This window comes from Dipodomys spectabilis, unplaced genomic scaffold (assembly GCF_019054845.1).
Source record: "Dipodomys spectabilis isolate Male_0828 unplaced genomic scaffold, ASM1905484v1 ptg000002l, whole genome shotgun sequence".
Classification (NCBI taxonomy): Eukaryota; Metazoa; Chordata; class Mammalia; order Rodentia; family Heteromyidae; genus Dipodomys; species Dipodomys spectabilis.
In genome coordinates this window covers 18,451,482-18,477,323 of record NW_024870679.1, presented here as the reverse complement: position 1 = coordinate 18,477,323, position 25,842 = coordinate 18,451,482, and the positions used below count along the sequence as shown (strand labels likewise).

At 55.7% G+C, this 25,842-nt stretch overlaps 13 non-coding genes and 2 pseudogenes across 13 annotated transcripts; 11 read left to right on the top strand and 4 right to left on the bottom strand.

Moving 5' to 3' along the window:
• The first annotated feature begins 5,339 nt into the window (after positions 1-5,339).
• Trnag-ucc lies at positions 5,340-5,411 on the top strand. The gene has a single exon. It is a non-coding gene; the product is annotated as a tRNA-Gly (tRNA).
• Positions 5,412-5,742: 331 nt separating this feature from the next.
• Trnah-gug lies at positions 5,743-5,814 on the top strand. Its single transcript has one exon. It is a non-coding gene; the product is annotated as a tRNA-His (tRNA).
• A 1,602-nt stretch (positions 5,815-7,416) lies between these two features.
• On the top strand, positions 7,417-7,489 carry Trnak-cuu. Its single transcript has one exon. It is a non-coding gene; the product is annotated as a tRNA-Lys (tRNA).
• A 5,972-nt stretch (positions 7,490-13,461) lies between these two features.
• Positions 13,462-13,535, bottom strand: Trnan-guu. Its single transcript has one exon. It is a non-coding gene; the product is annotated as a tRNA-Asn (tRNA).
• A 1,212-nt stretch (positions 13,536-14,747) lies between these two features.
• LOC122112790 lies at positions 14,748-14,911 on the bottom strand. The gene has a single exon (XR_006148268.1). It is a non-coding gene; the product is annotated as a U1 spliceosomal RNA (small nuclear RNA).
• An 811-nt stretch (positions 14,912-15,722) lies between these two features.
• Positions 15,723-15,854, top strand: LOC122113051 (annotated as a pseudogene).
• A 976-nt stretch (positions 15,855-16,830) lies between these two features.
• LOC122112211 lies at positions 16,831-17,114 on the top strand (annotated as a pseudogene).
• Positions 17,115-18,921: 1,807 nt separating this feature from the next.
• Positions 18,922-19,086, top strand: LOC122112938. Its single transcript, XR_006148320.1, has one exon. It is a non-coding gene; the product is annotated as a U1 spliceosomal RNA (small nuclear RNA).
• Positions 19,087-20,070: 984 nt separating this feature from the next.
• On the top strand, positions 20,071-20,144 carry Trnan-guu. The gene has a single exon. It is a non-coding gene; the product is annotated as a tRNA-Asn (tRNA).
• Positions 20,145-21,832: 1,688 nt separating this feature from the next.
• On the top strand, positions 21,833-21,904 carry Trnah-gug. The gene has a single exon. It is a non-coding gene; the product is annotated as a tRNA-His (tRNA).
• A 444-nt stretch (positions 21,905-22,348) lies between these two features.
• On the bottom strand, positions 22,349-22,420 carry Trnaq-cug. Its single transcript has one exon. It is a non-coding gene; the product is annotated as a tRNA-Gln (tRNA).
• Positions 22,421-23,612: 1,192 nt separating this feature from the next.
• On the top strand, positions 23,613-23,686 carry Trnan-guu. The gene has a single exon. It is a non-coding gene; the product is annotated as a tRNA-Asn (tRNA).
• A 354-nt stretch (positions 23,687-24,040) lies between these two features.
• Positions 24,041-24,112, top strand: Trnae-uuc. Its single transcript has one exon. It is a non-coding gene; the product is annotated as a tRNA-Glu (tRNA).
• A 95-nt stretch (positions 24,113-24,207) lies between these two features.
• On the bottom strand, positions 24,208-24,279 carry Trnaq-cug. The gene has a single exon. It is a non-coding gene; the product is annotated as a tRNA-Gln (tRNA).
• Positions 24,280-25,433: 1,154 nt separating this feature from the next.
• Positions 25,434-25,507, top strand: Trnan-guu. Its single transcript has one exon. It is a non-coding gene; the product is annotated as a tRNA-Asn (tRNA).
• The last annotated feature ends 335 nt before the right edge of the window (positions 25,508-25,842 follow it).

The following is a 25,842-nucleotide window of genomic DNA, read 5'->3' as shown; positions in this document are numbered from 1 at the left end:
TGTGTGGACAAAGAGTTTTCTTTCTCTGGGATAAATGGTTAAGAGTGTAAGTGCCACGTCATATAATAATTGTACATTTACTTTATTATATAAATATATATTATTTATTTATTTTGCCAGTCATGGAGCCTGAACTCTAGGCCTGGGCGGTGTCCCTCAGCTCTTCAGCTCAAGGCTAGTGCTCTAGCTCTTGATCCACAGCACCACTTCCCAGCTTTTTCTGCTTGTGGAGCTGAGGAATGGAACCCAGGGCCTCATGCTTGCAAGGCAAGCGCTCTGCCACTGAACCACCTTCCCAGCCCCTGTGCATTTACTGTAAAAAAGTTAACTGCCAAACTATTTCCCAAGTGACTACTGCTTTACATTCCCGGAGGATGGGTACCATACCGAAAAACTGCAACCTGTGCATGGGTTTCTTTGTCTCTAGGATCTGGAAGACAGAGGCCATGGACTCAGAGGAAGAAGTCAAACGACAGAAAATTATTGAAGGGAAGAGCCGCAGAGCTCCTCCAGACGAGCGGGTCCTAAGTCGAGCTGTGCAGGGTTCATGAGGGTCTCCGGGAGAATGCCACGTGACCCCAAGATCACTGACCAGCCCGCGGGCCTGGTCAGCCCCAGGCCCCGTCCCGGCTGCAGACTGCACGGCTCTCCACGCATCCTTCAGCCCCTGAGTGGGAGTCCATTCCCACACACCTCTGGGGTCCACGCAGTCCGCTGTTCACGCCCAGGAGCGATGGGCCAAGAGGGCCACAGTAGGACTGCCCAGGGCCTGGTGACGTGGAGTGGGGTCTGCACACCGGACACCCAGGGCGTGGGGAGGAGGGGAAGCTTTCCAGCCAGGCCCTCTTCTCTCAGGCACACTCAGTTTCTCTGCATTCTTATCAGCCATTTGTTGCCAGGACTGTTTTTTTACTGATAGGTGTGTGTATTGATGCTTAATTCTGGTTTTAATATGCATTTCCACAGTGCTGAATCGTGTGTGTGTGTGTGTGTGTGTGTGTGTGTGTGTGTGTGTGTGTGTACACCAGTCTTGAGGCTTAAAGTCAGGGCTGGGGCATGGTTTCTGAGCTTATTTTGCTCAATGCTAGTGTTCTACTATTTGAGCCACAGCTCTACTTCCCAGTTCTTTGGGGCTAAGTTCTTTGGAGATAAGAGTAGCATGGACTTTCTTGATCAGGCTGGCCTCAAACAGCAGTCCTCAAATCTCAGCCTCCTGAGTAGCTAAAATTATAGGTGTGAGCCACCTGCGTCTAGCCTGAACATCTCTGTATATACTTATTTGCCATCTGTATATACTTTCTGGTGATATGTTCCTTTACATAGCACCTTTCTGCTTTCCTTCTTCTCTTCCTCCCTCCCATTTTTTTCTTTGGGTTGTATTTCTCTGTGTGTGTGTGTGTGTGTGTGTGTGTGTGTGTGTGTGTTGTCAGTCATAGGGCTTGAACTTGGAGCTGGGCACTGTCCCTGAGCTCTTCAGCTCAAGGTAAGTACTCTACTACTTGAGCCACAGCAACACTTCCGGTTTTCTGGTCGTTAATTGGAGATAAGAGTCTTGCAGGGCTGGGAAGGTGGCTCAGTGGTACAGTGCTTGCCTTGCATGCATGAGGCCCTGGATTCGATTCCTCAGCACCACATAAGCAAAAAGAAAAAAGCCGGAAGTGGCGCTGTGGCTCAAGTGGTAGAGCACTAGCCTTGAGCTGAAGAGCTGAGGGACAGCGCCCATGCCCAGAGTTCAGGCCCCAGGACTGGACCCAAAGGAAAAAAAAAAAAAGAGTCTTGCAGACTTTGAATCATGATCCTCAGATCTCACTTCCTGAGTAGCTAGGATTACAGGTGGGTGCCATCAGCACCCGGCTTGCATATTTTATTCTGTGAAGTTATTTTTTTTTTTGTCGGCCGTGGGGCTTGAACTCTGGGCCTGGGCGCTGTCCCTCAGCTCTTCAGCTCAAGTCAAGCGCTCTACCACTTGAGCTACAGCGCCACTTCCAGTTTTCTGGTGGTTTATTGGAGATAGGAGTCTCACAGTCTCTCCTGCCCGGGCTGGCTTTGAACTGCGATCATCAGATCTCAGCCTCCTGAGTAGCTAGGATTACAGGCGTGAGCCACCAGCGCCCGGCCTGTGAAGTTATTTGTATTGGACTTTGTACTCAAGGTCTCAAGCTTCCTGTACTGGCATTCTACCACTTGAGCCATGCCTTCTGGCCTTGATTTTTCCCCCCTTTGCTCGATTAGCCTGAAGGTGGAACATGCATGAATAAATACATCATTTCATCTATGGTTCAGTAATATGCCACTGCAGTTTATATACCCGTTTACCCATTCATCTATGAAAGGCCCTTCTTTTATTTCCATTCTTATGGGCAGCTCTATATGAATAGTGCCACCAAGAACATACACATACAAGTGTTTACCTGTTTTCAGTTCTTTGGGGGTATATGCGTAGGAGTGGAATTACTGAGTCATATTCCATATTTAGCTTGTTGAGGAACTGCCAAACTGTTCCCTGCAACAGCTGCATCCTTTTATATTCCCACGAGGGCTCCAATTTCTACTCACCCTTATCAGCACTTGCTATTTTCTATCTGCTAATTTATAGCCATCCTTTGTAGGTATCAAGTGGTATCATATGAGGGTTTTGTTTTAATTTTGCTATAACTAAGAACATCACACACCTGTTCATAGTTTTGTTTCCATTTGTTTATTTTATTTTATTTTATTTACTTGCTGGCAGATTAAGATCTGCTGGGACTTAACTTCCCAGGCAGTGTCAAGCCCAAGGGTGGTTCGTTTGTGTGTTTGTTGCCAGTCCTGGGGCTTGAATTCCCACTCTGCTACTTGGAGCCACAGCTCTATTTCCAGCTTTTTCGTAGTTAATTGGAGGTAAGAGGCTCACATACTTTCCTTCCTGGACTGGCTTTTAACCTTGATCCTCAGATCTCAGCCTCCTGAGTAGCTGGGATTATTGGTGACTGGCAGAGGGTAGGTTTTTAAGGGGAGTCATTTGGCATCTTTGGGATCTGTTTATCTTCAGTTGGCATCGATATCATCTTCCTCCTCTTCTTTTCTTCCTCTTCCTCCTCTTCCTCCTCCTTCCTTCATCTCCTTTATCTTCTTCTTTGTGCTTGTACTAGGGCCTTGGTACTTTAGGTCTCAAGGCTTGGGAACCAATTATTTCTTGTTACATCTCACTAACAAGAAGTTTCCTCTAAGTAAGATGGTCCAGTATTAGCTCAGTGTGAGAATGTAACTTTGAATATCCCAATTTGGGGGAATGGGGAGGAAAATAACCAAACATTGAGCAGCTGAGCCATGCTGACTGGTAAAGTGATTTAGTTATGAAAATTGTGACTGTAAACATACTTCAGGGTTTGTCCCGTTAAACTCCTCCCTATTATTTAAAACAATTTAAAGCTGAGAAACCCTACATTCTCTCATCAGTGAGTTAAACTCAATCTACTGAGCCACTAGCCTACTGAGAATCCATAGGCTGAGTGATTATCACTGGTGTGTAATATTCCTTTTAAGCCAAACTAAATTCATAGGACTTGGAAGAGGAAGAGAGATGGAAAGAGACAGGGAGGGAAGGAATGAGAGAAAAGACAAGAGAGAGAAGACATCATGGCTGCAATCCTAGCTGCAGAGGAGGCTGAGATTTGAGCATCATGGTTTGAAGCCAGCCAGGACAGGAAAGTCTTGTGAAACTTTTATCTCCAATAAACTACTCAGGAAAAGCTGGAAGTGGAGCTCTGACTCAATTGGTAGTATGCTAGCCTTGAGCACAAAGAAGCTCAGGGACAGCACCTATGCCCTGAGTTCAAGCCTCAGAGCTAGCAAAAATAATCTGAAAATAATATAAAATTTAAAGAGAGATAAGAGAAAGAGAGAAGAAACAAGAAAGAAGGGGGAAAAATGGTATAATAGACCTAGGATCTCTTAGCTTTTTACTCCTAAAATGTCCTTTTCATAGTTCCTAAGTTCCTGGTTGTTTTTGGTGAAGATCGTTACTTTGCTACTAAGTTACTGGTGTTTTTCTATCTGTCTGGTCTGGATACTGTCTGTGATTATATGTAGTAAAATCCTCCCGTGGTTCTCTGAGTCAGGCTTGACTCAGAAGAAAGAAGTACCTGGGAGTTATCTTGAAGTGGAGAAGGCTGAATATTCTAGAATATTAAAATCCAGACACTCAAAAATAGCAATCAACATGGAAAGGCAAACCAGTCATCTACTTTTTTATGAGAAAATATTACTGTTTTCCTTATGGTCTAGTGGTTATGAGATAGTGCCCCTTCTTTCCACCACCGGGGGTTTGAATCCTAGTTAGGGAATAAGCCCTTTTGCCAGAAGGTACCAATTTCCTCTTCACAAGAAAACATTAGTAAACAACCATCTTGATTTTGTAACTGGAAGGACTTTGAAGAAAAACAGCATAGCAAAAATAAAACTGATGGATTAGACTTTATTGAAACAAGAACCTTCTGGCCATCTAAAAGTCCCATAAATACTATTAAAAGACAAAGGATAAAGTGGCATAAATCAGCAAGGAAAACAACCAACGGGGAAGGAGAACAGATAAAAACACACGACTTAGTAAAAGCAAATTACAAAGACAAATCATTGTTAAACTTATGAAAAACGACGGACTTCAATAGTAATAAGTGCAAATTGAAATGATTCACGTTCTCATTTTAACCACGGGCCAGTTGTAAAGATGGAGCGATTACAAGAGTGGCATTGATCACGATGTATTGTCCCCATGAACTGACCTGCGGAATTGGAAACCCCTCTGCACAAATATGTAAAGAAAAATAGATGAGTAAAAACACGAAGAGAATGGTGCTATCCATGACCCACGTGAATCGTTCAATGCTCATTGATGAGTCTGCAATATGGCAATAGGTATCCAAGGCTTTAAAACGTGCGTCTCTTCATCTGAAATAGAGAAACCTATTGGTGCAATTGATTCACTTTAAAAACAAAGGAAACAGTAAAATAAGCTCAGATGGGGAGGTGGACGCCGCGGGGAGCTGGGAGCGTTCAGGAGGAGGGTGGTTTATTTGCATATCTAAAAATAAACAGTGAAACCAATTAATTGTTTCGAGAAGAGGGAGAGTTGGCGGCGTGGGGCTGATGGGATACTTGGCACAATGAATGGCCAGGTCACCATGGAACCCCCTTCTAGAACTCCCTGGAACTCTTCCACCGGAGGAAGTTCTGGGAGGTGTCTTCCCGGGGTCTTCTTGCACGTCAGGGTTCAGTTTCTCTTCCATTCGGGTCGCAAACCGAGCGGAGCGGATGACATCACCTTCATAGGGAGACCGGCGGGGCCCTGCCGACCGGGCGCGTTGGTGGTATAGTGGTGAGCATAGCTGCCTTCCAAGCAGTTGACCCGGGTTCGATTCCCGGCCAACGCAGCGCATTCATCTTTTATTTTAGATTATTTGGCATTTTTAAGGGAACTCGTGGAAGCCTCGGCTTCAGAGGATTTTGCCCGCTCGTCCGAGGCAGGTCAGACTCACTGTGGACTCGGGGGTCAGCCCTGCGCCCCTCGACGCCCCTAGGCGCGGTCTGCACGCGGAATCTTCCGTCCGGGGGCGCGTGCTCGAGACGGCGCGGCTGGGCCCGGACCGCGGGCTCGGGGTACCGCGATCCCCGAGACGGTGCCGCCCAGGGCCCCGCCGGGCCGAGCGCGCGCTCGGCCTCACACGCGGAGAACGGCGGGCGCCGGCCGGCCGCGCGTGGCGCGCCGTGATCGTATAGTGGTTAGTACTCTGCGTTGTGGCCGCAGCAACCTCGGTTCGAATCCGAGTCACGGCAGGAGGCGCGGCGGCCCGCTCTGCTTTTTCCTCTTTGCAACGGGGCCGATCGTCGCTGTTGGTGTGCCACACGCGCGCACACTCAGTCACATCGGAGCTCCTTGCCCGGCCCCGCCACCCGGAGAGACTAAGCCGAGCACCCCCGAGACTGACACCCCGGGGTGCTGGGCTTCCCCGGCGGGAGGAGGCGACTCCAGCCCGGCCCCCGGGGAGGAGAACCGAGAGCCTGGCCGCGAGCGCCCACTCCTGGCCGGGAGCACCCACGCCGGGGCCGGGAGCATCCACGCTGGGGCCGGGAGCATCCACGCCTGGCCCAGAGCACCCACGCCAGGGCCGGGAGCATCCACGCTGGGGCCGGGAGCACCCACGCCTGGCCCAGAGCACCCACGCCGGGGCCGGGAGCATCCACGCTGGGGCCGGGAGCATCCACGCCTGGCCCAGAGCACCCACGCCAGGGCCGGGAGCATCCACGCTGGGGCCGGGAGCACCCACGCCAGGGCCGGGAGCATCCACGCTGGGGCCGGGAGCACCCACGCCTGGCCCAGAGCACCCACGCTGGGGCCGGGAGCACCCACGCTGGGGCCGGGAGCATCCACGCCTGGCCCAGAGCACCCACGCCAGGGCCGGGAGCATCCACGCTGGGGCCGGGAGCACCCACGCCAGGGCCGGGAGCATCCACGCTGGGGCCGGGAGCACCCACGCCTGGCCCAGAGCACCCACGCTGGGGCCGGGAACACCCACGCCTGGCCGCGAGCGCCCAAACCGGGGCCGGGAGCACCCACGCCTGGCCGCGAGCACCCACGTTGGGGCCGGGAGCGCCCACGCCTGGCCCAGAGCACCCACGCCTGGCCCAGAGCACCCACGCTGGGGCCGCGAGCACCCATGCCTGGCCCAGAGCACCCACGCCTGGCCCAGAGCACCCACGTTGGGGCCGGGAGCGCCCACGCCTGGCCGGGAACACCCACGCCTGGCCGCGAGCGCCCAAACCGGGGCCGGGAGCACCCACGCCTGGCCGCGAGCGCCCACGCCTGGCCGGGAACACCCACGCCTGGCCGCGAGCGCCCACGCCTGGCCGGGAACACCCACGCCTGGCCGCGAGCACCCACGTTGGGGCCGGGAGCGCCCACGCCTGGCCCAGAGCACCCACGCCTGGCCCAGAGCACCCACGCTGGGGCCGCGAGCACCCACGCTGGGGCAGGGAGCACCCACACCGGGGCCGGGAGCTCTCACGCCTGGCCGCGAGCACCCACGCCGGGGCCGGAAGCGCCCACGCCGGGACCTTCCAGCTCACACGGGCTCCGGGGCGCAGCGCGAGTCCGTCCGGGTTCCCCGGATTGCCGGCGTCGGTCTTCCCCAGGGACGCGGCCTGCCGTCCCCCCTTCCCAGCGCAGGCCGCGGCGCTCGGGGTGACGGACCCGGAAGGAAACTGAGGAACCACCGAGGTCCGCGGGGTTGGAGGTGGACGTGAGGGGCGGCCGGAGAGGTCGTGAGGGTGACGGGGTGGACGTGACCGTGGCCGTGGCGCGAGGAAGGCGCTGGCGTCCCCGCTGCGCTCCCGGGCAGGAGCACCGTGGCGGGAGTCCGGAGAGGCCGTATCGTCGTCGCCCGGCTAGCTCAGTCGGTAGAGCATGAGACTCTTAATCTCAGGGTCGTGGGTTCGAGCCCCACGTTGGGCGTCTGTCTTTTCGTTTTTCTTCCTTTCTCCTAAAAAAGGCCGCGCGAGCTGCTGAACTTCCTTGTCTCAACCCCGCCCACCCGGCCCAGCGCCTCCTGCCCCCCCCCCTCCGCCGACGGGGCCCAGCGTGTCCCCCCCTCCGCCGACGGGGCCCAGCGTGTCCCCCCCCCGCCGACGGGGCCTAGCGACGCCCCCCCCCGCCGACGGGGCCCAGCGTGTCCCCCCCCCGCCGACGGGGCCAGCGTGTCCCCCCCCCCCCGCCGACGGGGCCCAGCGACGCCTCCCCCTCCACCGACGGGGCCCAGCGACACCCCCCCCCGCCGACGGGGCCCAGCGACACCCCCCCCACCGCCGACGGGGCCCAGCGACGCCCCCCCCTCCGCCAACGGGGCCCAGCGTGTCCCCCCCCGCCGACGGGGCTCAGCGACGCCTCCCCCTCCGCCGACGGGGCCTAGCGACGCCCTCCCTCCGCCGACGGGGCCCAGCGACACCCCCCCCACCGCCGACGGGGCCCAGCGACACCCCCCCCATCCGCCGACGGGGCTCAGCGACGCCCCCCCCCTCCGCCAACGGGGCCCAGCGTGTCCCCCCCCCGCCGACGGGGCTCAGCGACGCCCCCCCCCCCTCCGCCGACGGGGCCTAGCGACGCCCCCCCGCCGACGGGGCCCAGCGTGTCCCCCCCCATCCGCCGACGGGGCCCAGCGACGCCCCCCCCTCCGCCGACGGGGCCCAGCGACGCCCCCCCCTCCGCCGACGGGGCCCAGCGACGCCCCCCCGCCGACGGGGCCCAGCGACGGCCCCCCGCCGCGGACGGGGCACAGCGTGTCCTCCCCCCCCACCCCCTTCCCCGCCGCGGACGGGGCCCAGCGTGTCCCCCCCGCCGCGGACGGGGCCCAGCGCCTCTGCTCCCGGAATCCGTTGAGGAAAACGGTCTCCCCTGCAGCCGGCCCGGCAGGAGAGCGGGGTCCTCGGGCTCCGGCCCGGCCCGGCCCAGCCAGGGAGGGAAGCGCTGTGCAGCTGGGGGAGGGGAAGGGGACAGCGTCTGAGAGCGGACAGCCATCTGGGGAGCAGGCATCTGGGGAGGGCAGCCGTTGGGGGGGGCAGCCGTTGGGGGGCAGCCGTTGGGAGTGCAGCCGTTGGGGGGCAGCCGTTGGGAGTGCAGCCGTTGGGGGCGGCAGTTGTTGGGGGGCAGCCGTTGGGGGCAGTTGTTGGGGGGGCAGCGGTCAGTGGGCGGAGCAGCCCCTGAGGCGGGGAAGCCGCCGTTAGGAGAAGCGGCCGTCTGGGGTGGGGGGCTCAGCCATCTGGGGTCTGGCCGCTTGGGGGGGGTCAGCCGTCTGGGGTCCGCTGTCTGGGGAGGGGGGGGTCAGCCGTCTGGTGTCAGCCATCTGGGGTCTGGCCGTCTGGGGTCAGCCGTCTGGGGTCCGGCCATCTGGGGGGTCCAGCCATCTGGGGTCGGGCCATCTTGGGGGGGGTCAGCCATCTGGGGTCCGGCTGTTGGGGGGGGTCAGCCATCTGGGGTCCGGCCGTCTGGGGGGGGTCAGCCGTCTGGGGTTAGCCTTCTGGGGTCCGGTCGTCTGGGGTCGGCTGTCTGGGGTCCAGCCGTCTGGGGGGGGGGCCGTCTGGGGAACCCCTGGACTACAGGTCCCTCCATCCTTCTTTCCTCCCTGGTCTCGACCCCGCAGTGGGAACTAACTTCTCCCTGGAACATGACATTGGGCCCAGGGGCACAGCGCTGGCCGACTGTCCCCTGACCCCGCGGTGTGGTGTGGACACCGGGAACCGACGCCACCACGTGTAACATCTCCTGATGACCCCCCGATGCCAACCTCAGCCTCTGGGGTGCCTAAGGGTTGAGGATCAGGGTTCAAAGCCAGCCCAGGAGGACAAAATTGAGCAGCTCTTTTCTCTAATTAAGCATCAAAAAGCCAGAAATGGAGAGTTAATCAAGTTTTAGAGCTCCAACTTTGAGAAGAAAAAGCTAAGACTGTTCCCAGACCCCAAGTTCAAGCCCCCACTACCCATATAAAACTAATTAGTGCTGGGAATGTGGCTTTTCATAGCTTGCCTGTCTAGCATGCATGACCCTAGGTTCAATTCCTCAGTACACACACACAGAGCTGGAAGTGCGGCTGTGGCTCAAGTAGAACAGCGCTAGCCTTGAGCAAAAGAAGCTCAGGGACGATGCCCAGCCCTGAGTTCAACCCCAGGTCTGACAAAAAAAAACAACCAAAAAAACCCCACAAAAAACTAAAATGGAGCATAGATTTCTTTGGAAAAGAAAAACAATCATGTGTTAATATATCAAGGGAAAATCTACAGAACTGGGAAATTGGGCAAATGAAAAAATAGTTCAAGCCCCAGTACTGGCATACGTACACAAAATAGTCAAATTATATATTTTGATAATAGTTTAAAATAATATGTAATTGTTACTGTAATTACAATATAATATGTAATACAGGGCTGGGAAGGTTGCTCAGTGGTAGAGCGCTCAACTTGCAAGCATGAGGCCCTGGGTTTGATTCCTCAGCACCACATAAGCAAAAAGAAAAAAGCCGGAAGTGGCACTGTGGCTCAAGTGGTAGAGCGCTAGCCTTGAGCTGAAGAGCTGAGGGACAGCGCCCAGGCCCAGAGTTCAGGCCCCACGACCGCACCCAAAAAAAAATATGTAATACATTATGTAGTATAACACATTTTATATATTAATAATCATTTCATTTCATTAAAATTATGGTACAAGTATATTAGCACATTTTTTGAATTCTTCAGGCCAGGTGCCAGTAGCTCCCACCTGTAATCCTAGCCACCCAGGAGGTTGAGATCTGAGGATCACGCTTTATAGCTAGCCCAAGCAGGAAAGTCCATAGGAGTCTTACGTTTAAAGCCAGCAAAAAGCCAAAAGTGGAGCTGTGGCTCAAGGGGTAGAGTACTAGCCTTGAAAAAAATAAGCTCAGGGACAACGGCCAGGCCCTGAGTTCAAGCCCCAGGACCAGCACAAACAAAAGAAAATTAGTTCTCCAGAGAAATAGAATTCATAAATAGATATGGGGCTGGTAAATACAAAATCTGCAGTGTGGGCCAGCAAACTCCTGCCTAGAAAGAGAGAACATTGTTTTATTTCTCCTTGATGCCAGTACTGGGACTGAACTCAGGACCTTTCACTGAACTTTGGCTTTTTTCCACTCAACACTGAGGTTCTACCATTTCATACCTCACTCCTGGCTCTTTGCTGGTTAATTGCATGGACTTTTCTGCCCAGGTTGGCTTTAAACCGTAATCCTCAGATCTCAGCCTCCCAAATAGGATTACAGGAATGAGCCTGTAGTACCCATCTCAGGCTTAATTTGTTTAATTTGTGGGGGGGGTTTGTTTTTGTTTTTTTGTCGGTCATGGGGCTTGAATTCTGGGCCTGGGCGCTGTCCCTCAGCTCTTCAGTGCAAGGCTAGCGCTCTACCACTTGAGCTTCAGCGCCACTTCTGGGGGGGGGTTTTGGTGGTTTATCGGAAAGAAGGGTTTCACAGACTTTCCGGCTGGAGCTGGATTTGAACCTCGATCCTCAGATCTAAGTCTCCTGAGTAGCTAGGATTACATGTAGGCATGAGCCACGGGCACCCAGCTAATTTATTTTTAACTAAGATGTATTCATTATTTCTCTTAGTAATGCTGAGTCGTATTTCCTAGTATTCCTTACAAAAGTGTAATTTTTTTTTGTCTTTTCTTTTTTGGTACTGGGGATCGAACCCAGGACGTTGCACTTGCTAGGCAAGCGCTTTGCCACTGAGCTACATCCCAGCCCACAAAAGTGTAAATTTTCTATTTTACAAAAGAGATAAATAGGGCTGGGAAGGTGGCTCAGTGGTAGAGCACTTGCCTTGCATGCATGAGGACCTGGGTTCGATTCCTCAGCACCACATAAGCAAAAAGAAAAAAGCCGGAAGTGGCGCTGTGGCTCAAGTGGTAGAGCACTAGCCTTGAGCTGAAGAGCTGAGGGACAGCGCCCAGGCCCAGAGTTCAGGCCCCACGACTGGACCCCCCCCCCAAAAAAAAAGAGAGATAAATATATTCATCTGCTAATGAGGTGACAAGAAGCTAAAGAAGCTTCCAGATAACTTTGGGGCCTATTCCTGAGACTTTTTTGTTGCTGTTGTTGGTCATGGGGCTCTCTAGCTTAAGACCTGTGCTCTCTAGCTTAAGACCAGTGTTCTACCGCTTGAGCCACAGCATCACTTCGAGTTTTCTAGTGGTTTACTAGAGATAAGAGTCTCATGGACTTTCCTGCCTGGGCTGGCTTTGAACCGTGGTCCTCAGATCTCAGCCTGAGTAGCTAGGATTACAGGTGTGAGCTACCAGCGCCCGGCTTCCCTAAGACTTCTGAAAGCCAAGCCTGTGGAGGATTAGTTGATATTTCTAGGAGCTCTCTTGGTTTTTTTGTCCTCACTTTGCACTGTACCACTTGGGCCATGTTTTTGTCCTTGCTCTGGTTTTGAGGTAAGATCTTGTTTTATGTCTAGGCAGGTCTAGACTTCCCTGTTTTGAAATCTGTAGCTGGGGTGACAGACTTGTACCACCACACTCCATTTTTACTGTTGAATGAGATCTCTTGAGTTTCCCTCCCCCCAAGCTCAATCAGAACAGGGTCCTACCTCCCAATCTCTGCCCCTTGAGTATTGAGGATTACAGGTGTGAGACCCCATCCCTCCACAACTTCAACAACTTCCTCCTCCTCCTCCTCCTCTTCCTCCTTTTTTTTTCAATTATAAAGGTGCTGTACAGAGATTTTCTTTTTAAGATGGCAAAATCCTGGCCTAGTGACCCATACTTGTATTCCCAGCACTTAGAAGATAGAAACAGAAGGATCACAGGTTACAGCACTGTGAGATCCTCTCTCAAAAACACACGAAATCAAAACAAAAACCTTAAAAAAAAAAAAAAGAATTCAAGGAGATTTCTTTTTTTTTTTTTTTTTTTTTTGTCGGTCATGGGGCTTGAACTCTGGGCCTGGGTGCTGTCCCTCAGCTCTTCAGCTCAAGGCGAGCGCTCTACCACTTGAGCTACAACGCCACTTCCGGTTTTCTGGTGGTTTATTGGAGATAGGAGTCTCACGGTCTCTCCTGCCCGGGCTGGCTTTGAACCGAGATCCTCAGATCTCAGCCTCCTGAGTAGCTAGGATTACAGGCGTGAGCCACCAGCGCCCAGCAAGGAGATTTCATTCAAAGAGGACCATAGCAGTAGCTGCAATTGGGGAAGAGAGATTGACTTAAGGCCACCAATTTCTATTTTCCAGGATGTAGTTTTCTTTAGCTGTTTACCCCCTTCAGCTCACAAGCCATCGTGTCATAGCAAGCACCACATCTCAGCCTGGGCTCGTGCAAGTCCACAAAAGCAGCGGGCTTAGCCAGTGTTGTTAGTTTCCCCAGTGTTGTTAGTTTGGAGAATTATTCCTCTGGGGGAAAAGGAAAAGACTCACTGCCTAAAGTCTCAATCTTTGCCTTTCCAGTCAAGGCTGGTGCTGGCACACTCCACTTGGGGCTTTGGGGCGATGAATTGGAGGTAAGAGCCTCGTGGACTCTTCTGCTCGGCCGGCCTCCAATCGCGATCCTCAGATCTCAGCCTCGGGCAGCTAGGACGACAGGTGTGCGCCACCGGCGCCCACTTGGGGTTCGTGGGATTTTCAGCTGGGCCGAGGTCAGTTCTGAAGCCCAGGGGGTGGACAGATGCCATTGAAAACGTGATCTTCTTCTTTTTACCGTATCAGTTCGCCATCACCAGCAAGGTGGTGCGCAGAGGATCTCCACGCCGCGCGTCGCCCCTGCTCCCAGTATTTTTCTCTCTATATGCATTTTGGTACAACCTGAATTTTTCCTCCAAAATCTCCAGCCTCCATTTAAAACTGGCGAGAGAGAATGCAGCAGAGCCAAACACGAATTGACGAGCCAGGACAAAGAGCCCCAGTCCAGTAAAACACAAGGTCCCCGTCCCTGGGTGGGCTCGAACCACCAACCTTTCGGTTAACAGCCGAACGCGCTAACCGATTGCGCCACAGAGACGCGGTTGCTGCGCCTCGCTTCGGCTCGGGGCCTCACCGAGGGCTCGGCCCCGTCCAGAAGCCGCGCGAGTGGGCGAGGCCCCGTCCAGCCCCTGCGCTGCCCAGCCCGACCGCACGACACTGGGCACGCGCGGCTCCGCGCCGCGGCGGGGACAGTCCGCCGGGGGGCTCCGGTGGCGGACACACACATCCACGGCAACTCCGCCTCTCCACGCGTGCTTTGGCCCGCGGCCCGGGCGCGCTCTCCACCCTGCCCCGCCGCGGCGCGGAGCCGCGCCGGGATGCTGGTCCACACTTGGAAAACACCGAGCCCACGGCTCACGCCTGCCATCCCAGCCACTCAGGAGGCCGAGATCCGAGGATCGCGGTTCAAAGCCAGCCCGGGCAGAAAAGTCCGTGAGACTCTTATCTCCAATAAACCACTCAGAAAACCGGAAGTGGCGCTGTACTCAAGTGTTAGAGCGCTCGCCTGGAGCTGAGGAGCTGAGGGACAGGAAAGAACGGGAGGAAAGGAGGAAGGGGAAGGGCCGCCAGCCCCAGCCGGCTGACTTCCCTAGGCAGACTGTGCAGCCAAGCCCAGATGCGGACCCCGCCTTCGGCTGCAGGGAGGGATCCTAATTCTCCCCCGGCCTCCCGCCCCGGGTTCTCTGCGCACCTCGGACGCAGCCCTAGACCTGGCCGGGTGACGCCGGGGGTGAGCTGGGGATGCGATGCCACCTTCTATGAGGTCACAGAGACGCGTTAGGTAGCGTCCTCAGGGCAGCTCCGTCTGAATTCGAGGCGCCATGGCTCCCCCCGTACAATCTTAGGACCGAGGTTCTAAGTATCAGAAGTAAAAATTTCTCAGAGACCCTGCCTCAAGTTAACCTGTATAGAAAGCCTGACTGGATGCGTGAGTCAAGCGGGAATTCTGGGCGAAAGGGAAGGCCTAGCGCAGGACACAGGAACCGGGTTCCAGCCCTAGTACAGAAAAAACACGAGTCCAAAATACCGTGTCGCCGGAACGCTCTGTGTAAAGAAGCTGAAACATTCTCAATCACCGGAAAGACATTCACCCTGTCCAACAAAAAATAAATTGTTAGAACATTACAACTAAAAAGACCAAAAGCGCAGACGACCACTGCGCTTGAAAAGTTCTTTTCACACCTAAAAGCTCCAGATGAAAAGCCACCAAACAAACACTCACGCTATGTCTGATATTCAACAGCACTGCAGGGGGAGAGCGCGCACGCAGTCCCCCACTACCACAAATTACGCAGTCGAGTTTCTCCTATGTGGAGAAATCGCAGGAGTCAGCGCGCCCCAAGTGCAATGGATGCGCCTCGTCCTGGGAAAACCACCTGCGTGATCATGGTATTTCCCCTGCCAGGTAAGTATGAAAGCCTGTTATCCCACTGCGTCTAAAGCCCCCACGCTTTGCACCGTACACACATGGTCACCGGCTTTCTCCCCATTCTCATGTCTTCCCAGCCTTTCTGAGCAGCTGCCACCCTCCGCTCCCATTCACGCTCTTGTGTGCTCTCCTACCACACTGGGAATCCACGAGTGGGTGTGATGGGGGCCTGACCAGTAGCCCCCACCGGATCTCCTCATCTGCATAAGGAACGCCCTCGTTGTGACGTCACAAAGGCGATGCCTTTCCCTCCAGCTGACGTCCCGTCTGAAATGTGGGTATTCTCCGCCTCCAACCCAGTCTAAACCTCTCCTTTCTGAGCTTTGGGATTACAGACAGGCATGCTAGGCTACATCTGGGTTAAACTCTTCAACATAGTGTTCATTGTTACGCTTCCTGTGAGTCATGAATTTACCTTTATCTAAAATGAATTTAACATTGCTTCCTAGAAGAAAGAGCTTTTATTTTTTTTCCAGATCTATTAGTGCTGGTTCTCGGCTCCTTCAGATTTCCTGTCTGTCCTTCAGCTGTATGCCTAAGGCGTATCCAGGAGCACATCCCCTCATTAAGCTCAGGATTCCAGGTCTGGCTCTAAATGAAACATTTTAGGGCCAGAGGAGAGGAGATCAACAAATATTTAAAAGCCCTCAGATCCCTGATCCCTGCCTTCTTCAGTTGGTGTGTGTGTGTGTGTGTGTGTGTGTGTGTGTGTGTGTGAATGGGGTGAAGGCCCGTGACCATGTGTGTACAGTGCAAAGCGTGGGGGGGTTAGACTGAGTTAGTGGTCAGCCTCTCATACTTACCTGGCAGGGGAAACATCATGATCATGAAGGTGGTCTTCCCAGGATGAGGCGCATCCATTGCATTTGGGGGATGCTGACTTCTTCTGACCCTGTTTGAACTTAGGGTCCTAGACCCTGCCCCTGAGCTTTTTCTCCTCCTCCTCCTCCTCCTCTTCTTCCTCCTCCTCTTCCTCCAGCTAGAACTCTGGGACTGAGCACATCTAGTCATTCCCATTCATAATCCTAGCAACTCAGAGGCTAAGATCCAGAAGATGATCATTCAACCCTGGGCAGAAAAATCCATGGGATACCATCTGCACAATAACTGGCAAAAAGCTGGGCTGGAGGCTTGTCTCAAGTATTTGAGCATTAGCTCAGCCAGAAAGGCCAGTAGTGTAAGGCTCTGAGTTCATCACAGCACCAGAAAAAGAAAGGAAGAAATAGAGCATCCATCTGCAAGCATTGCACAGGTGCCTCTCTGGATGACAGTTAACAAGTCCAGGGCTGGTTAGGGATATGTAGGAGAAGCATCAGGAGGACTGACATAGGTTCTGCTCTGTGGTATTGGGAGGAAGAAGGGAGGACCAGTTGTCTAAAGGAATGGGTGACTGGAATGAAAATAGGGTCAGCCAGACTGTGGAAGTCTGGAACCAAATAGACTACTAAGTAAAGGACAAACAGGGAGACTGGTGTCACATGGGAAGTGTATTGGAGTTTTAGGTTGGAGGCATTATAAGATACAAAGGTGGTCTAGTTTCCTATGGGTTATTGAGTCCATTAGGGAAAAATCTCAGGGGGAAGCCAAGGGGTTAACACATGTGTGGGGTGGAGGGTTAGGACTAACCTGATAATGAGATGAGGCGTGTGTGCTGAGTGATATCACATCCCCATTCCTGTTAGTTTGGGTCCCCTGGAAGACTTAGTTTGTTGATCTGTCTATAAGGGCCAGTAGAGGGAATTGGAGGGGGCAGGGGTTGTAGGCGCGGTCCCATGGCACTGGGTCGAGTCAGTACCTCTGCTCCATGGGAGCCTCTGGTGGTTTGAAGGTCCTGCGTCAGGGTCAGCACTGGAGGGTGCTATAGCTGGACAGCCTCCATCTTGGCCTTTAAGATTAATTGCTTCCTCTTCTCCACTGTGTCCATCTGGTGTTTGCTTCCCAGACCAAGGGAGAGGTCAAAGTGACCCAGATTCTGCAAGAAAAGTTTCCTCGAGCCACAGCTATCAAAGTCACTGACATTTCAGGAGGCTGTGGAGCCACATATGAAATTAAAATGGAATAGGAAGAATTTAAGGAGAAGAGGATCAGATGGCTAATTTGGCACTAAAAGAAGAAATCAAAGGGATGCATGGCCTGCTGATAGTTACTTCCATTCCCCCAAATGCTGATCAAATGCTGGCTGTGTAGACACTGCTGCCTGGAGCCCTGGATGCATGTCACTGACAGCACTCTTTCTGAGGCATTTCCCAAAACTATCTATTCATAGACATTTCTATATTGTAATTATGGAAGACATTATCTAGTGAAATGTTAATTAAAATCTACAGCTACCTTAAAAACAAATTGGAGGGTTCCTCCTCATCTGTCCACCTACCATGGGCAGATGGTGTCTGCTTCAGCAAAACAATTTTATTTTTCCAGTCCTGGGGCTTAAACTCTGGGTCAGGGCACAGTCCCTGAGCTGCTTTCACTCAAGGCTAGCACTCTGCCACTTGAGCCACAGCCCACTTCTGGCTTTCTCTGAGTAGTTTATTGGAGATGAGTCTCACAGACTTTCCTGCCCAGGCTGGCTTTGAACTGTGATCTTCAGATCTCAGCCTCCTGAATAGCAAAGATTATAGGCATGAGCCACCAGCACCTAGGACAAACAATTTTTTTTGGGGGGGGGGGGAGGGTCCGGTCATGGGGCCTGAACTCTGGGCCTGGGCGCTGTCCCTCAGTTCTTCAGCTCAAGGCTAGTGCTCTACCACTTGAGCCACAGTGCCACTTCCAGCTTTTTTCTTTTTGCTTATGTGGTGCTGAGGAATTGAACCCAGGGCCTCAGGCATGCAAGGCAAGTGCTCTACCACTGAGCCACCTTCCCAGCCCTGACAAAACAATTTTAATAAGAAACAATAAGCTAGGGCTGGGAAGGTGGCTCAGTGGTAGAGTGCATGCCTTGCAAGCATAAGGCCCTGGGTTCGATTCCTCAGCACCACATAAACAGAAAAAGCCAGAAGTGGTGCTGTGGCTCCAGTGGTAGAGCACTATCCTTGAGCTGAAGAGCTAAGGGACAGCACCCAGACCCAGAGTTCAGGCCCCATGACCGGCAAAAAAAAAAAAAAGAAACCAGTGAAAATGTGGTGCTCTCAGATTGTTCAACTCTTCTGAGTATGAGTTTGTTTTAATGCCAGTGGCTCATGCCTATAATCCTGGTTACTCAAGAGGCTGAGATCTGAGGATCGAGGGTTCAAATCCAGCCGGTGCAAGAAAGTCTGTAATTAACCACCAGAAAACGGGAAGTGGCGCCGTAGGTAGAGCTCTAGCCTTTAAGGAAAAAGCTCAGGGACAGCGCCCAGGTCCTGGGTTCAAGCCCCACGACCAACACAAACAGGAGTTTAGCTATTATTTGGAAACTCAAACCAAGTGAAAGAAAGGAAAGAAGGAAGACGACAGAAAGGGTGAAGGGAGATGGCAGAGGAGAGGTCTTCTTCCTGGGACTCTGAATGAGAACTCTGAGAAACAAGGGAGAGACTACATTTGGAACAACAAAATTGAGGACGAGGAATGAGAATCACAGGTGAGGGTTAGTATCGCTGAGAGAAAGCAGTAATCTGCAGCTCGGTCATCTCTCTTGGTGGGGAGGGGAGGCTGAAACCCTTACAAAATAAACCAGGTGCCTCTGGTGCAGGGATTTCATGGGTCAGCGACTTTCCAGATGGGACAGCCATTCCATGAACAGCCCGGGACTCTGAACAAGTGACGTCACAGAGAGGGCGTTCTCTATGCTGATGAGGATGCCGCGGGGGCTACTGGTCGGGCCCCCTATCGCATCCACTCATGGATTTTCGGTGTGATAGGAGAAAGCGCCGAGCAAAACTTGGAGTGGAGAGTGACACGTGTTCGGAAGGCCTGGGAAGGCCCGAAAATGGAGGAAGGTAGGTTGAAGGCTGGTGACCATATGTGTACAGTGAAAACATGTGAAATTAGAAGGGGATGGGTAGGCTAACTGTTCATACTTACCTGGCAGGGGAAATACCACGATCACGTAGGTGGTTTTCCCAGGGCGAGGCGTGTCCATTGCACTACGGGGCCCGCTGACCTCTGCGATTTTTCCACATAGGAAAAACTCGACTGCGTAATTTATGATAGTGGGGGACTGCGTGCGCGCTCTCCCCTGGCAACCTCGTTACTAATGTTAGAGTTGCTCTTGGCTTGTTCCGTTTGTCTGGTGATATGCTGCGGCTTTTGCACGATTTGCAAGTTTTAATGATTTTGTAGTTCGGAGGAGGGTCTATCATTCAAATCTTCCAGAAAGTAATACATACCTTATTGTAAGGATTAGCTTTTTACCTGTGAGGCCGGGCTGGCTAGCCCGGTTTTTCAGCTTTAGGAGGTCTGGGTGGTCGTGGACCCGACATCAAAAGTGGAGATAGATTTGCGTTTGCGAAGACCATAGTTTGTCAGCGACGGACGCCTGTCTTGGACAGCTCAAGACAACGTACAAACCCGACCAGGAGGCGGTGGGAGGGTGGTGCAAAACATGTAAGGAAAAATGGCCCGGTGCTGTTTCTGTGTTGTCCTACCCACCCTTTTTTTCCACCATTAGATCAGCCTGCCTCTTTCCTACCCTCGTATTCTCTCCCGAGATCTCGACCTGTAGCGGATACTGCTGTGAACACTGGTCCAGGGTCTCTAGAGGTACCTTAAACCCACGCTGCAATTCTCTATTCTTCTGAAATCCCCGAGGCCGATTGCGATCCTCATCCGGGCGCCTGACTGCGGGCAGGCCTGGCTGGGGAAGGGGCTGCAGGGTGAGCGCACCAGGCCCGGCGGGGTGGGGTTGGAGACCACGCCGCGATTCCGCGTTTTCCCGAGCGCCCCACGCAGGGAACGGACTGTGTGCGCGTGGCGTGGGCAGCCGGGTAGGAGGCAAAGTGGGGGCCTCGGGGCGGTTACCTCACTTTAAAAGGCGAAGCCTTGGATGTGTCTATCCGCCATCTGAGTTCCCCAGCTAACTGTCCTGGCCACATCTCACCTCCAGAAGCGCCCAGTGATGTGACTTCAGTCTGGGCAGTGCGCGGGGCTGGCTTACACACCCGTGTGAAGGAAGGGGATGGGCAATCTGTGCCGTCTAGAAGTGAGTGGCAGCTGCACTTACCGCGTCTCTGTGGCGCAATCGGTTAGCGCGTTCGGCTGTTAACCGAAAGGTTGGTGGTTCGAGCCCACCCAGGGACGGGGGTATGGTGTCTTTTGTCTCACTGAAGTCCTTTGGGTCGCATTTCTTAATAAAAACCTTGAGCCTTCGGAGCTAAGCTCTCGGATGAAATCACCACCAGTGCAGAGGCCTGGTCCTTTCCCAGGCCCTGGCGAATGACCCGCGGACTCCTCGCAGTCGAGAAGCTTCCGTTTATGGAAGGAGGATGCGGAGGCAGCCAAAGATTCTGCCCGCCCGGCAGGCGTTTGGACTCCGTCTTACACAGCCGGGGGGCAGAGGAGTTTTGGTCAACTTTGCGTTGATGTATTTGTAAGCGATCTGCACAAGATGACTTGAAACAAGTTTTCACGAGCCCCGGAAGGTGCCGACAGCTCAGTACTCCACGGCAGCCGACAGCAGGGGAGACGGCTGAGGCGGGCTGCAGAGCAGCTGGCGGGACGTTTCTGGGCAATCGAGGCTGACGGGACCGTCGTGACAGGGCGGCCCCGACCCGGGTGTCCCCACGAGAATGTTAGCACCACAGGGAGGTCGGGACCAGCCTTCATCAGCGCCTCTCTCCGTGTGTCTGTGTAAGCATGTCCTCGGTACTGGCGTGCATCATTGAGCTACTCCTTGCAAAATGACGGTGAAGTTAGGATGTCATTAAAAATAGATCACGAACGGGGATTCGGGGTGCAGCTCGGCGGAAGAGCGCCTGCCCACGGGCGCAAGTCCGAGTCCAGAGGCCACCCTGAGGCCGCCGCTCGGTCACCCCGCTCCGAAGCATAGAGAGATGGAAGACCGATGGGGACGTGATGGTGTCGCACTGCTCGCGTCCCGCGGGTCCCCGTGGATTCCGCTATCAGAGCTTCCACAGAGCAGGGCCGCAGCTGGGCTAGAGAGGAGTCCACGCGGTTCCTTGGGGCTGGTCCTGGGCCAAGCTGCGCCCGCGTGGAGGAGGGTGGGGTGCGGGGAAGCTGGCTCGGCTGTCCAGGCACACCCGACGGGCCCGGGCCGGGCGGGTGGGCCGGGCTTCCAGGCCAACCCCTCCTTCCCCCTAAGGCCTAGCCGAGAAATCCCTTTGCATTTTTCCCACACACAAATGGAGAGAGCCACCCTCCAGATCCCTGGTGGTCTAGTGGTTAGGATTCGGTGCTTTCGGACCGCGGCTAGAGTTCGATTCCCGGTCAGGGAAGTCCCTTTTTGCTGCAGCAGCAGTTCAGAGAGGCGAGTGCAAAACACAGGCTGTGGGAAGAGTAAACTAGACGCTGTGACCGCAAGGAAGATTTATTTATTTATTTATTTTTTATTGTAAAGCTACTATATAGAGGGTTACAGTTACATGAGCGCAAGGAAGATTTAAAAAAGAACAGTTACTAGGTCGACACAAGAGGAAGTGGGTTGTTTTTCAGCCATGCGACAGCCAATTCGCTCTGCACCCTACAGACACATACACACGAGACAAGTGTGCAAAAGCCATCCCATATGAATCATATCATCCGCAAAGCAAGCATGGCGTGGAGGCGCCGCCCTGGTGGGCCGGAACGCCAGAGGATCAAGGTCGGGCCGTCCAAACCCTTGGGTCTGTGGTTTGGGGCTCAGAGAACGGCTGGGCCGGGCGAGGCCCGGAGTAGGCGGGGAACTCGGAGCGGGAACTCGCAGGGCGCAGGACGGCGGAAAGGACGAGGCTTCGGCGGGGAAGATGAGGACCGCAGCGGGCCTGTGGCGCGCCGTGATCGTATAGTGGTGAGTACTCTGCGTTGTGGCCGCAGCAACCTCGGTTCGAATCCGAGTCACGGCAGTCGGGCCTGGCTCCCTGGCTCCGCCCCTTTTGCTCCCGCGTGCATCCCCCCACCCCGTGCCTGGGCACCACGCCCATGGGTGGCGGAGGAAAGATTTTCTAGCTGGGGGTGGGCGGTATACCCCTGTCGCCCCAACCTGGGGGACTCAGGCTGTAGGCGTGGGGCCTGAGCTCGGGGCCTGGCGCCGGCCCTGGTGTGACAGCGCGATGTCAGGTTGGAGACCGGCGGGCCCTGGGATGCGTGGCCCGCCTCATTCAGGCGCCCTCAGGCATCGCCCAACCCCCGCCGCACCCCCTGGGAGTCCTAAGCACAGGCGCACCCACAAAAACATGGACGAGATGTCCCCGGAGAGGAAGGGAGGGTCGTTGGGACCCCGAGCTGATCCCTTCCACGAACCAAGAAGCGAGACCCCGAGAGAGGAACGGACACTCCTCCAAAACGTGAGGTCCCACCGAGATTTGAACTCGGATCGCTGGATTCAGAGTCCAGAGTGCTCACCATTACACCATGGAACCCACAGGAGCTCCCTTTCAAGGTCGTACCCATCTGTGCATCCCACGTGGCTGTCGGCGACCAAGAAACTCACCCGGGACAAGCATTGCATCCCCGTCTCCGAAAACCGAGGGGCTTCCCCACCGACTTCAGGGCCGAGAGAGAACCCTCGGCTGCCCCCATCGTGTCGGCTGGGCCTCCGGTGCTGAGGCGACTCCGGTGTGGACGGCGAGCGCCGCTGCTCCCACGCCGGCCAGGAGCCGCGATCGCCCGCGGGACGCGCGGTTCCCGGGTTCCAGATGCCCCGCTCGCGGGGCTCCGCACTGCGGCCGCTGACGTGTGAGGGGTCAGCCTGGGTGTCAGCCTAGGGGACACCCGGAGGGGTGACCCTGGGGGTCTGAGCCTGAGGGGTCAGCCTGGGGGGTCGCTCTGACGGGTCAGGACGAGGAGACTGCCACCTTCCCTTCGCATACACACGCGTGCTCATGTGCACATACACCTTGTGTGTGGGGGGGGGGACGGACAGCAGGCAGCACAAAGCAAGGTCCCTCCCTCGGCCTCCTGGCCTCAGAGTTCCTCAACTCTGAGTTACAACACACGAGGCTTCTTCCCTGGAGGCTTTGCGAATTATCGGGGCTCTGTCAGTCAACACCCCCCCCCCCACACACACACAAAAGGACTCTTCCCAAACGAACAAAAGGACTCTTCCCAAACGAACATAGATTGTGCTTAAGTCTCCGTGGTGCAGTATAGGAACACTTTTGCTTTGTAAACAGAAGGTCAGAGGTTCGAGCCCACCCGAGAGTACTACTAGCTGCCACGCGCGCCCGTCCTGTCCGGTCCATTTTTTCCCCACCACAAGTGAAAGGCCCACAGCGTCTATTCAGCGCGGCCGTCGACCCGTTTCCGGCCCTGGACACGAGGACAGCTGTGGACAAGCGGGGAGCGCGGCCGTGTTCCCAGAGCGCGAGTTTGAAAGGAGAATCCGATGGGATGGCGGGGCCCGCTCAGGGCGCAGGGCGCAGGGCGCAGGCCTCGGTGCGCGCTCACGGCTTCCGAATCCCCGCGGCTGGTGAACGCACGACACACCCCGGCCTCCCCGGCCTGTCCCGGGGCCATGCAGCGCGCCCCGGGGTCCCCATGCCTGGTCAGGGCCCCAGAAGCCGCGTCCACCTAGCCTTGGTCTGTGCAGATGCAGAGTGAGCTCTGCTGTCCGTCTCTGTGGCGCAATCGGTTAGCGCGTTCGGCTGTTAACCGAAAGGTTGGTGGTTCAAGCCCACCCAGGGACGCCCTCTCACTCTTTTACCTCTCGTGTTCGTCCCCGTGAGCACGGCCGCGCTCCGCACACTCAGGACGGCTGGCACGCACGCACACTGCAGGGAAACACGGGGAGAGTGGCACCGACGGCCCGGGGCTGTGTTTTGCTTGGTTACCGGGGTTGAAAGGAAACTGCAGCCGGTTGAGGTGTGCGGAGCATGGGCCCGGAGCCCGGGCAGCGCTGCCGCTGCCGGGAGGAGGGAAGCGCGGTTCCCAGCCCGACAGATGCCGCCACCAGCCCGGCCCGGCCGAACATCCCTTCCGATCTCCGAGAACCCCGCAAACCCACCCTACACAGGAAGGCACCGTGCAGTCACTGCAGGAGCTCCCTGGTGGTCTAGTGGCTAGGATTCGGCGCTTTCACCGCCGCGGCCCGGGTTCGATTCCCGGTCAGGGAAGCCCTTTTACAACACACTCAGCTCCTTCCACACTCGCACTCCTCACAAAACAGTCCGGTCCCTGGTGGAAATGACAATTCTCCACCTAAAATGCAAGGTCCCACCGAGATTTGAACTCGGATCGCTGGATTCAGAGTCCAGAGTGCTCACCATTACACCATGGAACCCACAGGAGCTCCCTTTCAAGGTCGTACCCATCTGTGCATCCCACGTGGCTGTCGGCGACCAAGAAACTCACCCGGGACAAGCATTGCATCCCCGTCTCCGAAAACCGAGGGGCTTCCCCACCGACTTCAGGGCCGAGAGAGAACCCTCGGCTGCCCCCATCGTGTCGGCTGGGCCTCCGGTGCTGAGGCGACTCCGGTGTGGACGGCGAGCGCCGCTGCTCCCACGCCGGCCAGGAGCCGCGATCGCCCGCGGGACGCGCGGTTCCCGGGTTCCCCGAGGCCCCGCTCGCGGGGCTCCGCACTGCGGCCGCTGACGTGTGAGGGGTCAGCCTGGGTGTCAGCCTAGGGGACACCCGGAGGGGTGACCCTGGGGGTCTGAGCCTGAGGGGTCAGCCTGGGGGGTCGCTCTGACGGGTCAGGACGAGGAGACTGCCACCTTCCCTTCGCATACACACGCGTGCTCATGTGCACATACACCTTGTAGGGGGGTGGGGGGACGGACAGCAGGCAGCACAAAGCAAGGTCCCTCCCTCGGCCTCCTGGCCTCAGAGTTCCTCAACGTCTGAATGTCCAGTTACAACACACGAGGCTTCTTTCCCGGAGGCTTTGCGAATTATCGGGGCTCTGTCAGTCAACACCACACACACACACCAAAGGCTCTCTTTCTAAACACCCTAAGCATAGCAGTGCAGGAACCCTTTTGCTTTGTACACGGAAGGTCAGAGGTTCGAGCCCACCCGAGAGTACTACTAGCTGCCACGCGCGCCCGTCCTATCCGGTCCATTTTTTCCCCACCACAAGTGAAAGGCCCACAGCGTCTATTCAGCGCGGCCGTCGGCACGTCTCCGGCCCTGAACACGAAGACAGCTGTGGACAGGCGGGGAGCGCGGCCGTGTTTCCGGAGCGCGAGGTTGAAAGGAGAATCCCCGGGCACGGCGGGGCCCGCCCAGGGCGCAGGGCGCAGCGCGCAGGCCTCGGTGCGCGCTCGCGGCTTCCGAATCCCCGCGGCTGGTGAACGCCTGACGCACTCTGGCCTCCCCGGCCTGTCCCGGGGCCATGCACCGCGCCCTAGGGTCCCCAGGCCTGGTCAGGGCCCCGGAAGCCGCGTCCACCTGGCCTTGGTCTGTGCAGATGCCAAATAAGCCTTACTGTCCGTCTCTGTGGCGCAATCGGTTAGCGCGTTCGGCTGTTAACCGAAAGGTTGGTGGTTCGAGCCCACCCAGGGACGCTCAATCTTTTACCTCTCCGTGTTCGTCCCCGTGCAAACGGCCGCGCTCCGCACACTCAGGACGGCTGGCACGCATGGCCCACTTGCAGGGAAACGGAGAGAGCGGCACCGCCGGGGCAGGGCTGTGTTTTGCTTGGTCACCGGGGTTGAAAGGAAACTGCTGCCGGTGGAGGTGTGCAGAGCATCGGCCGGGAGCGCGGGCCACTGTCGCTGCCGGGAGGAGGAAAGCACCGTTCCCAGCCCGAAGGAGCCGCCACCAGCCCGGCCCAGCTGCGCATCCCTTCCGACCTCCCCGCAAACCCACCCTACACAGAAAGGCACCATGCCATCACTGT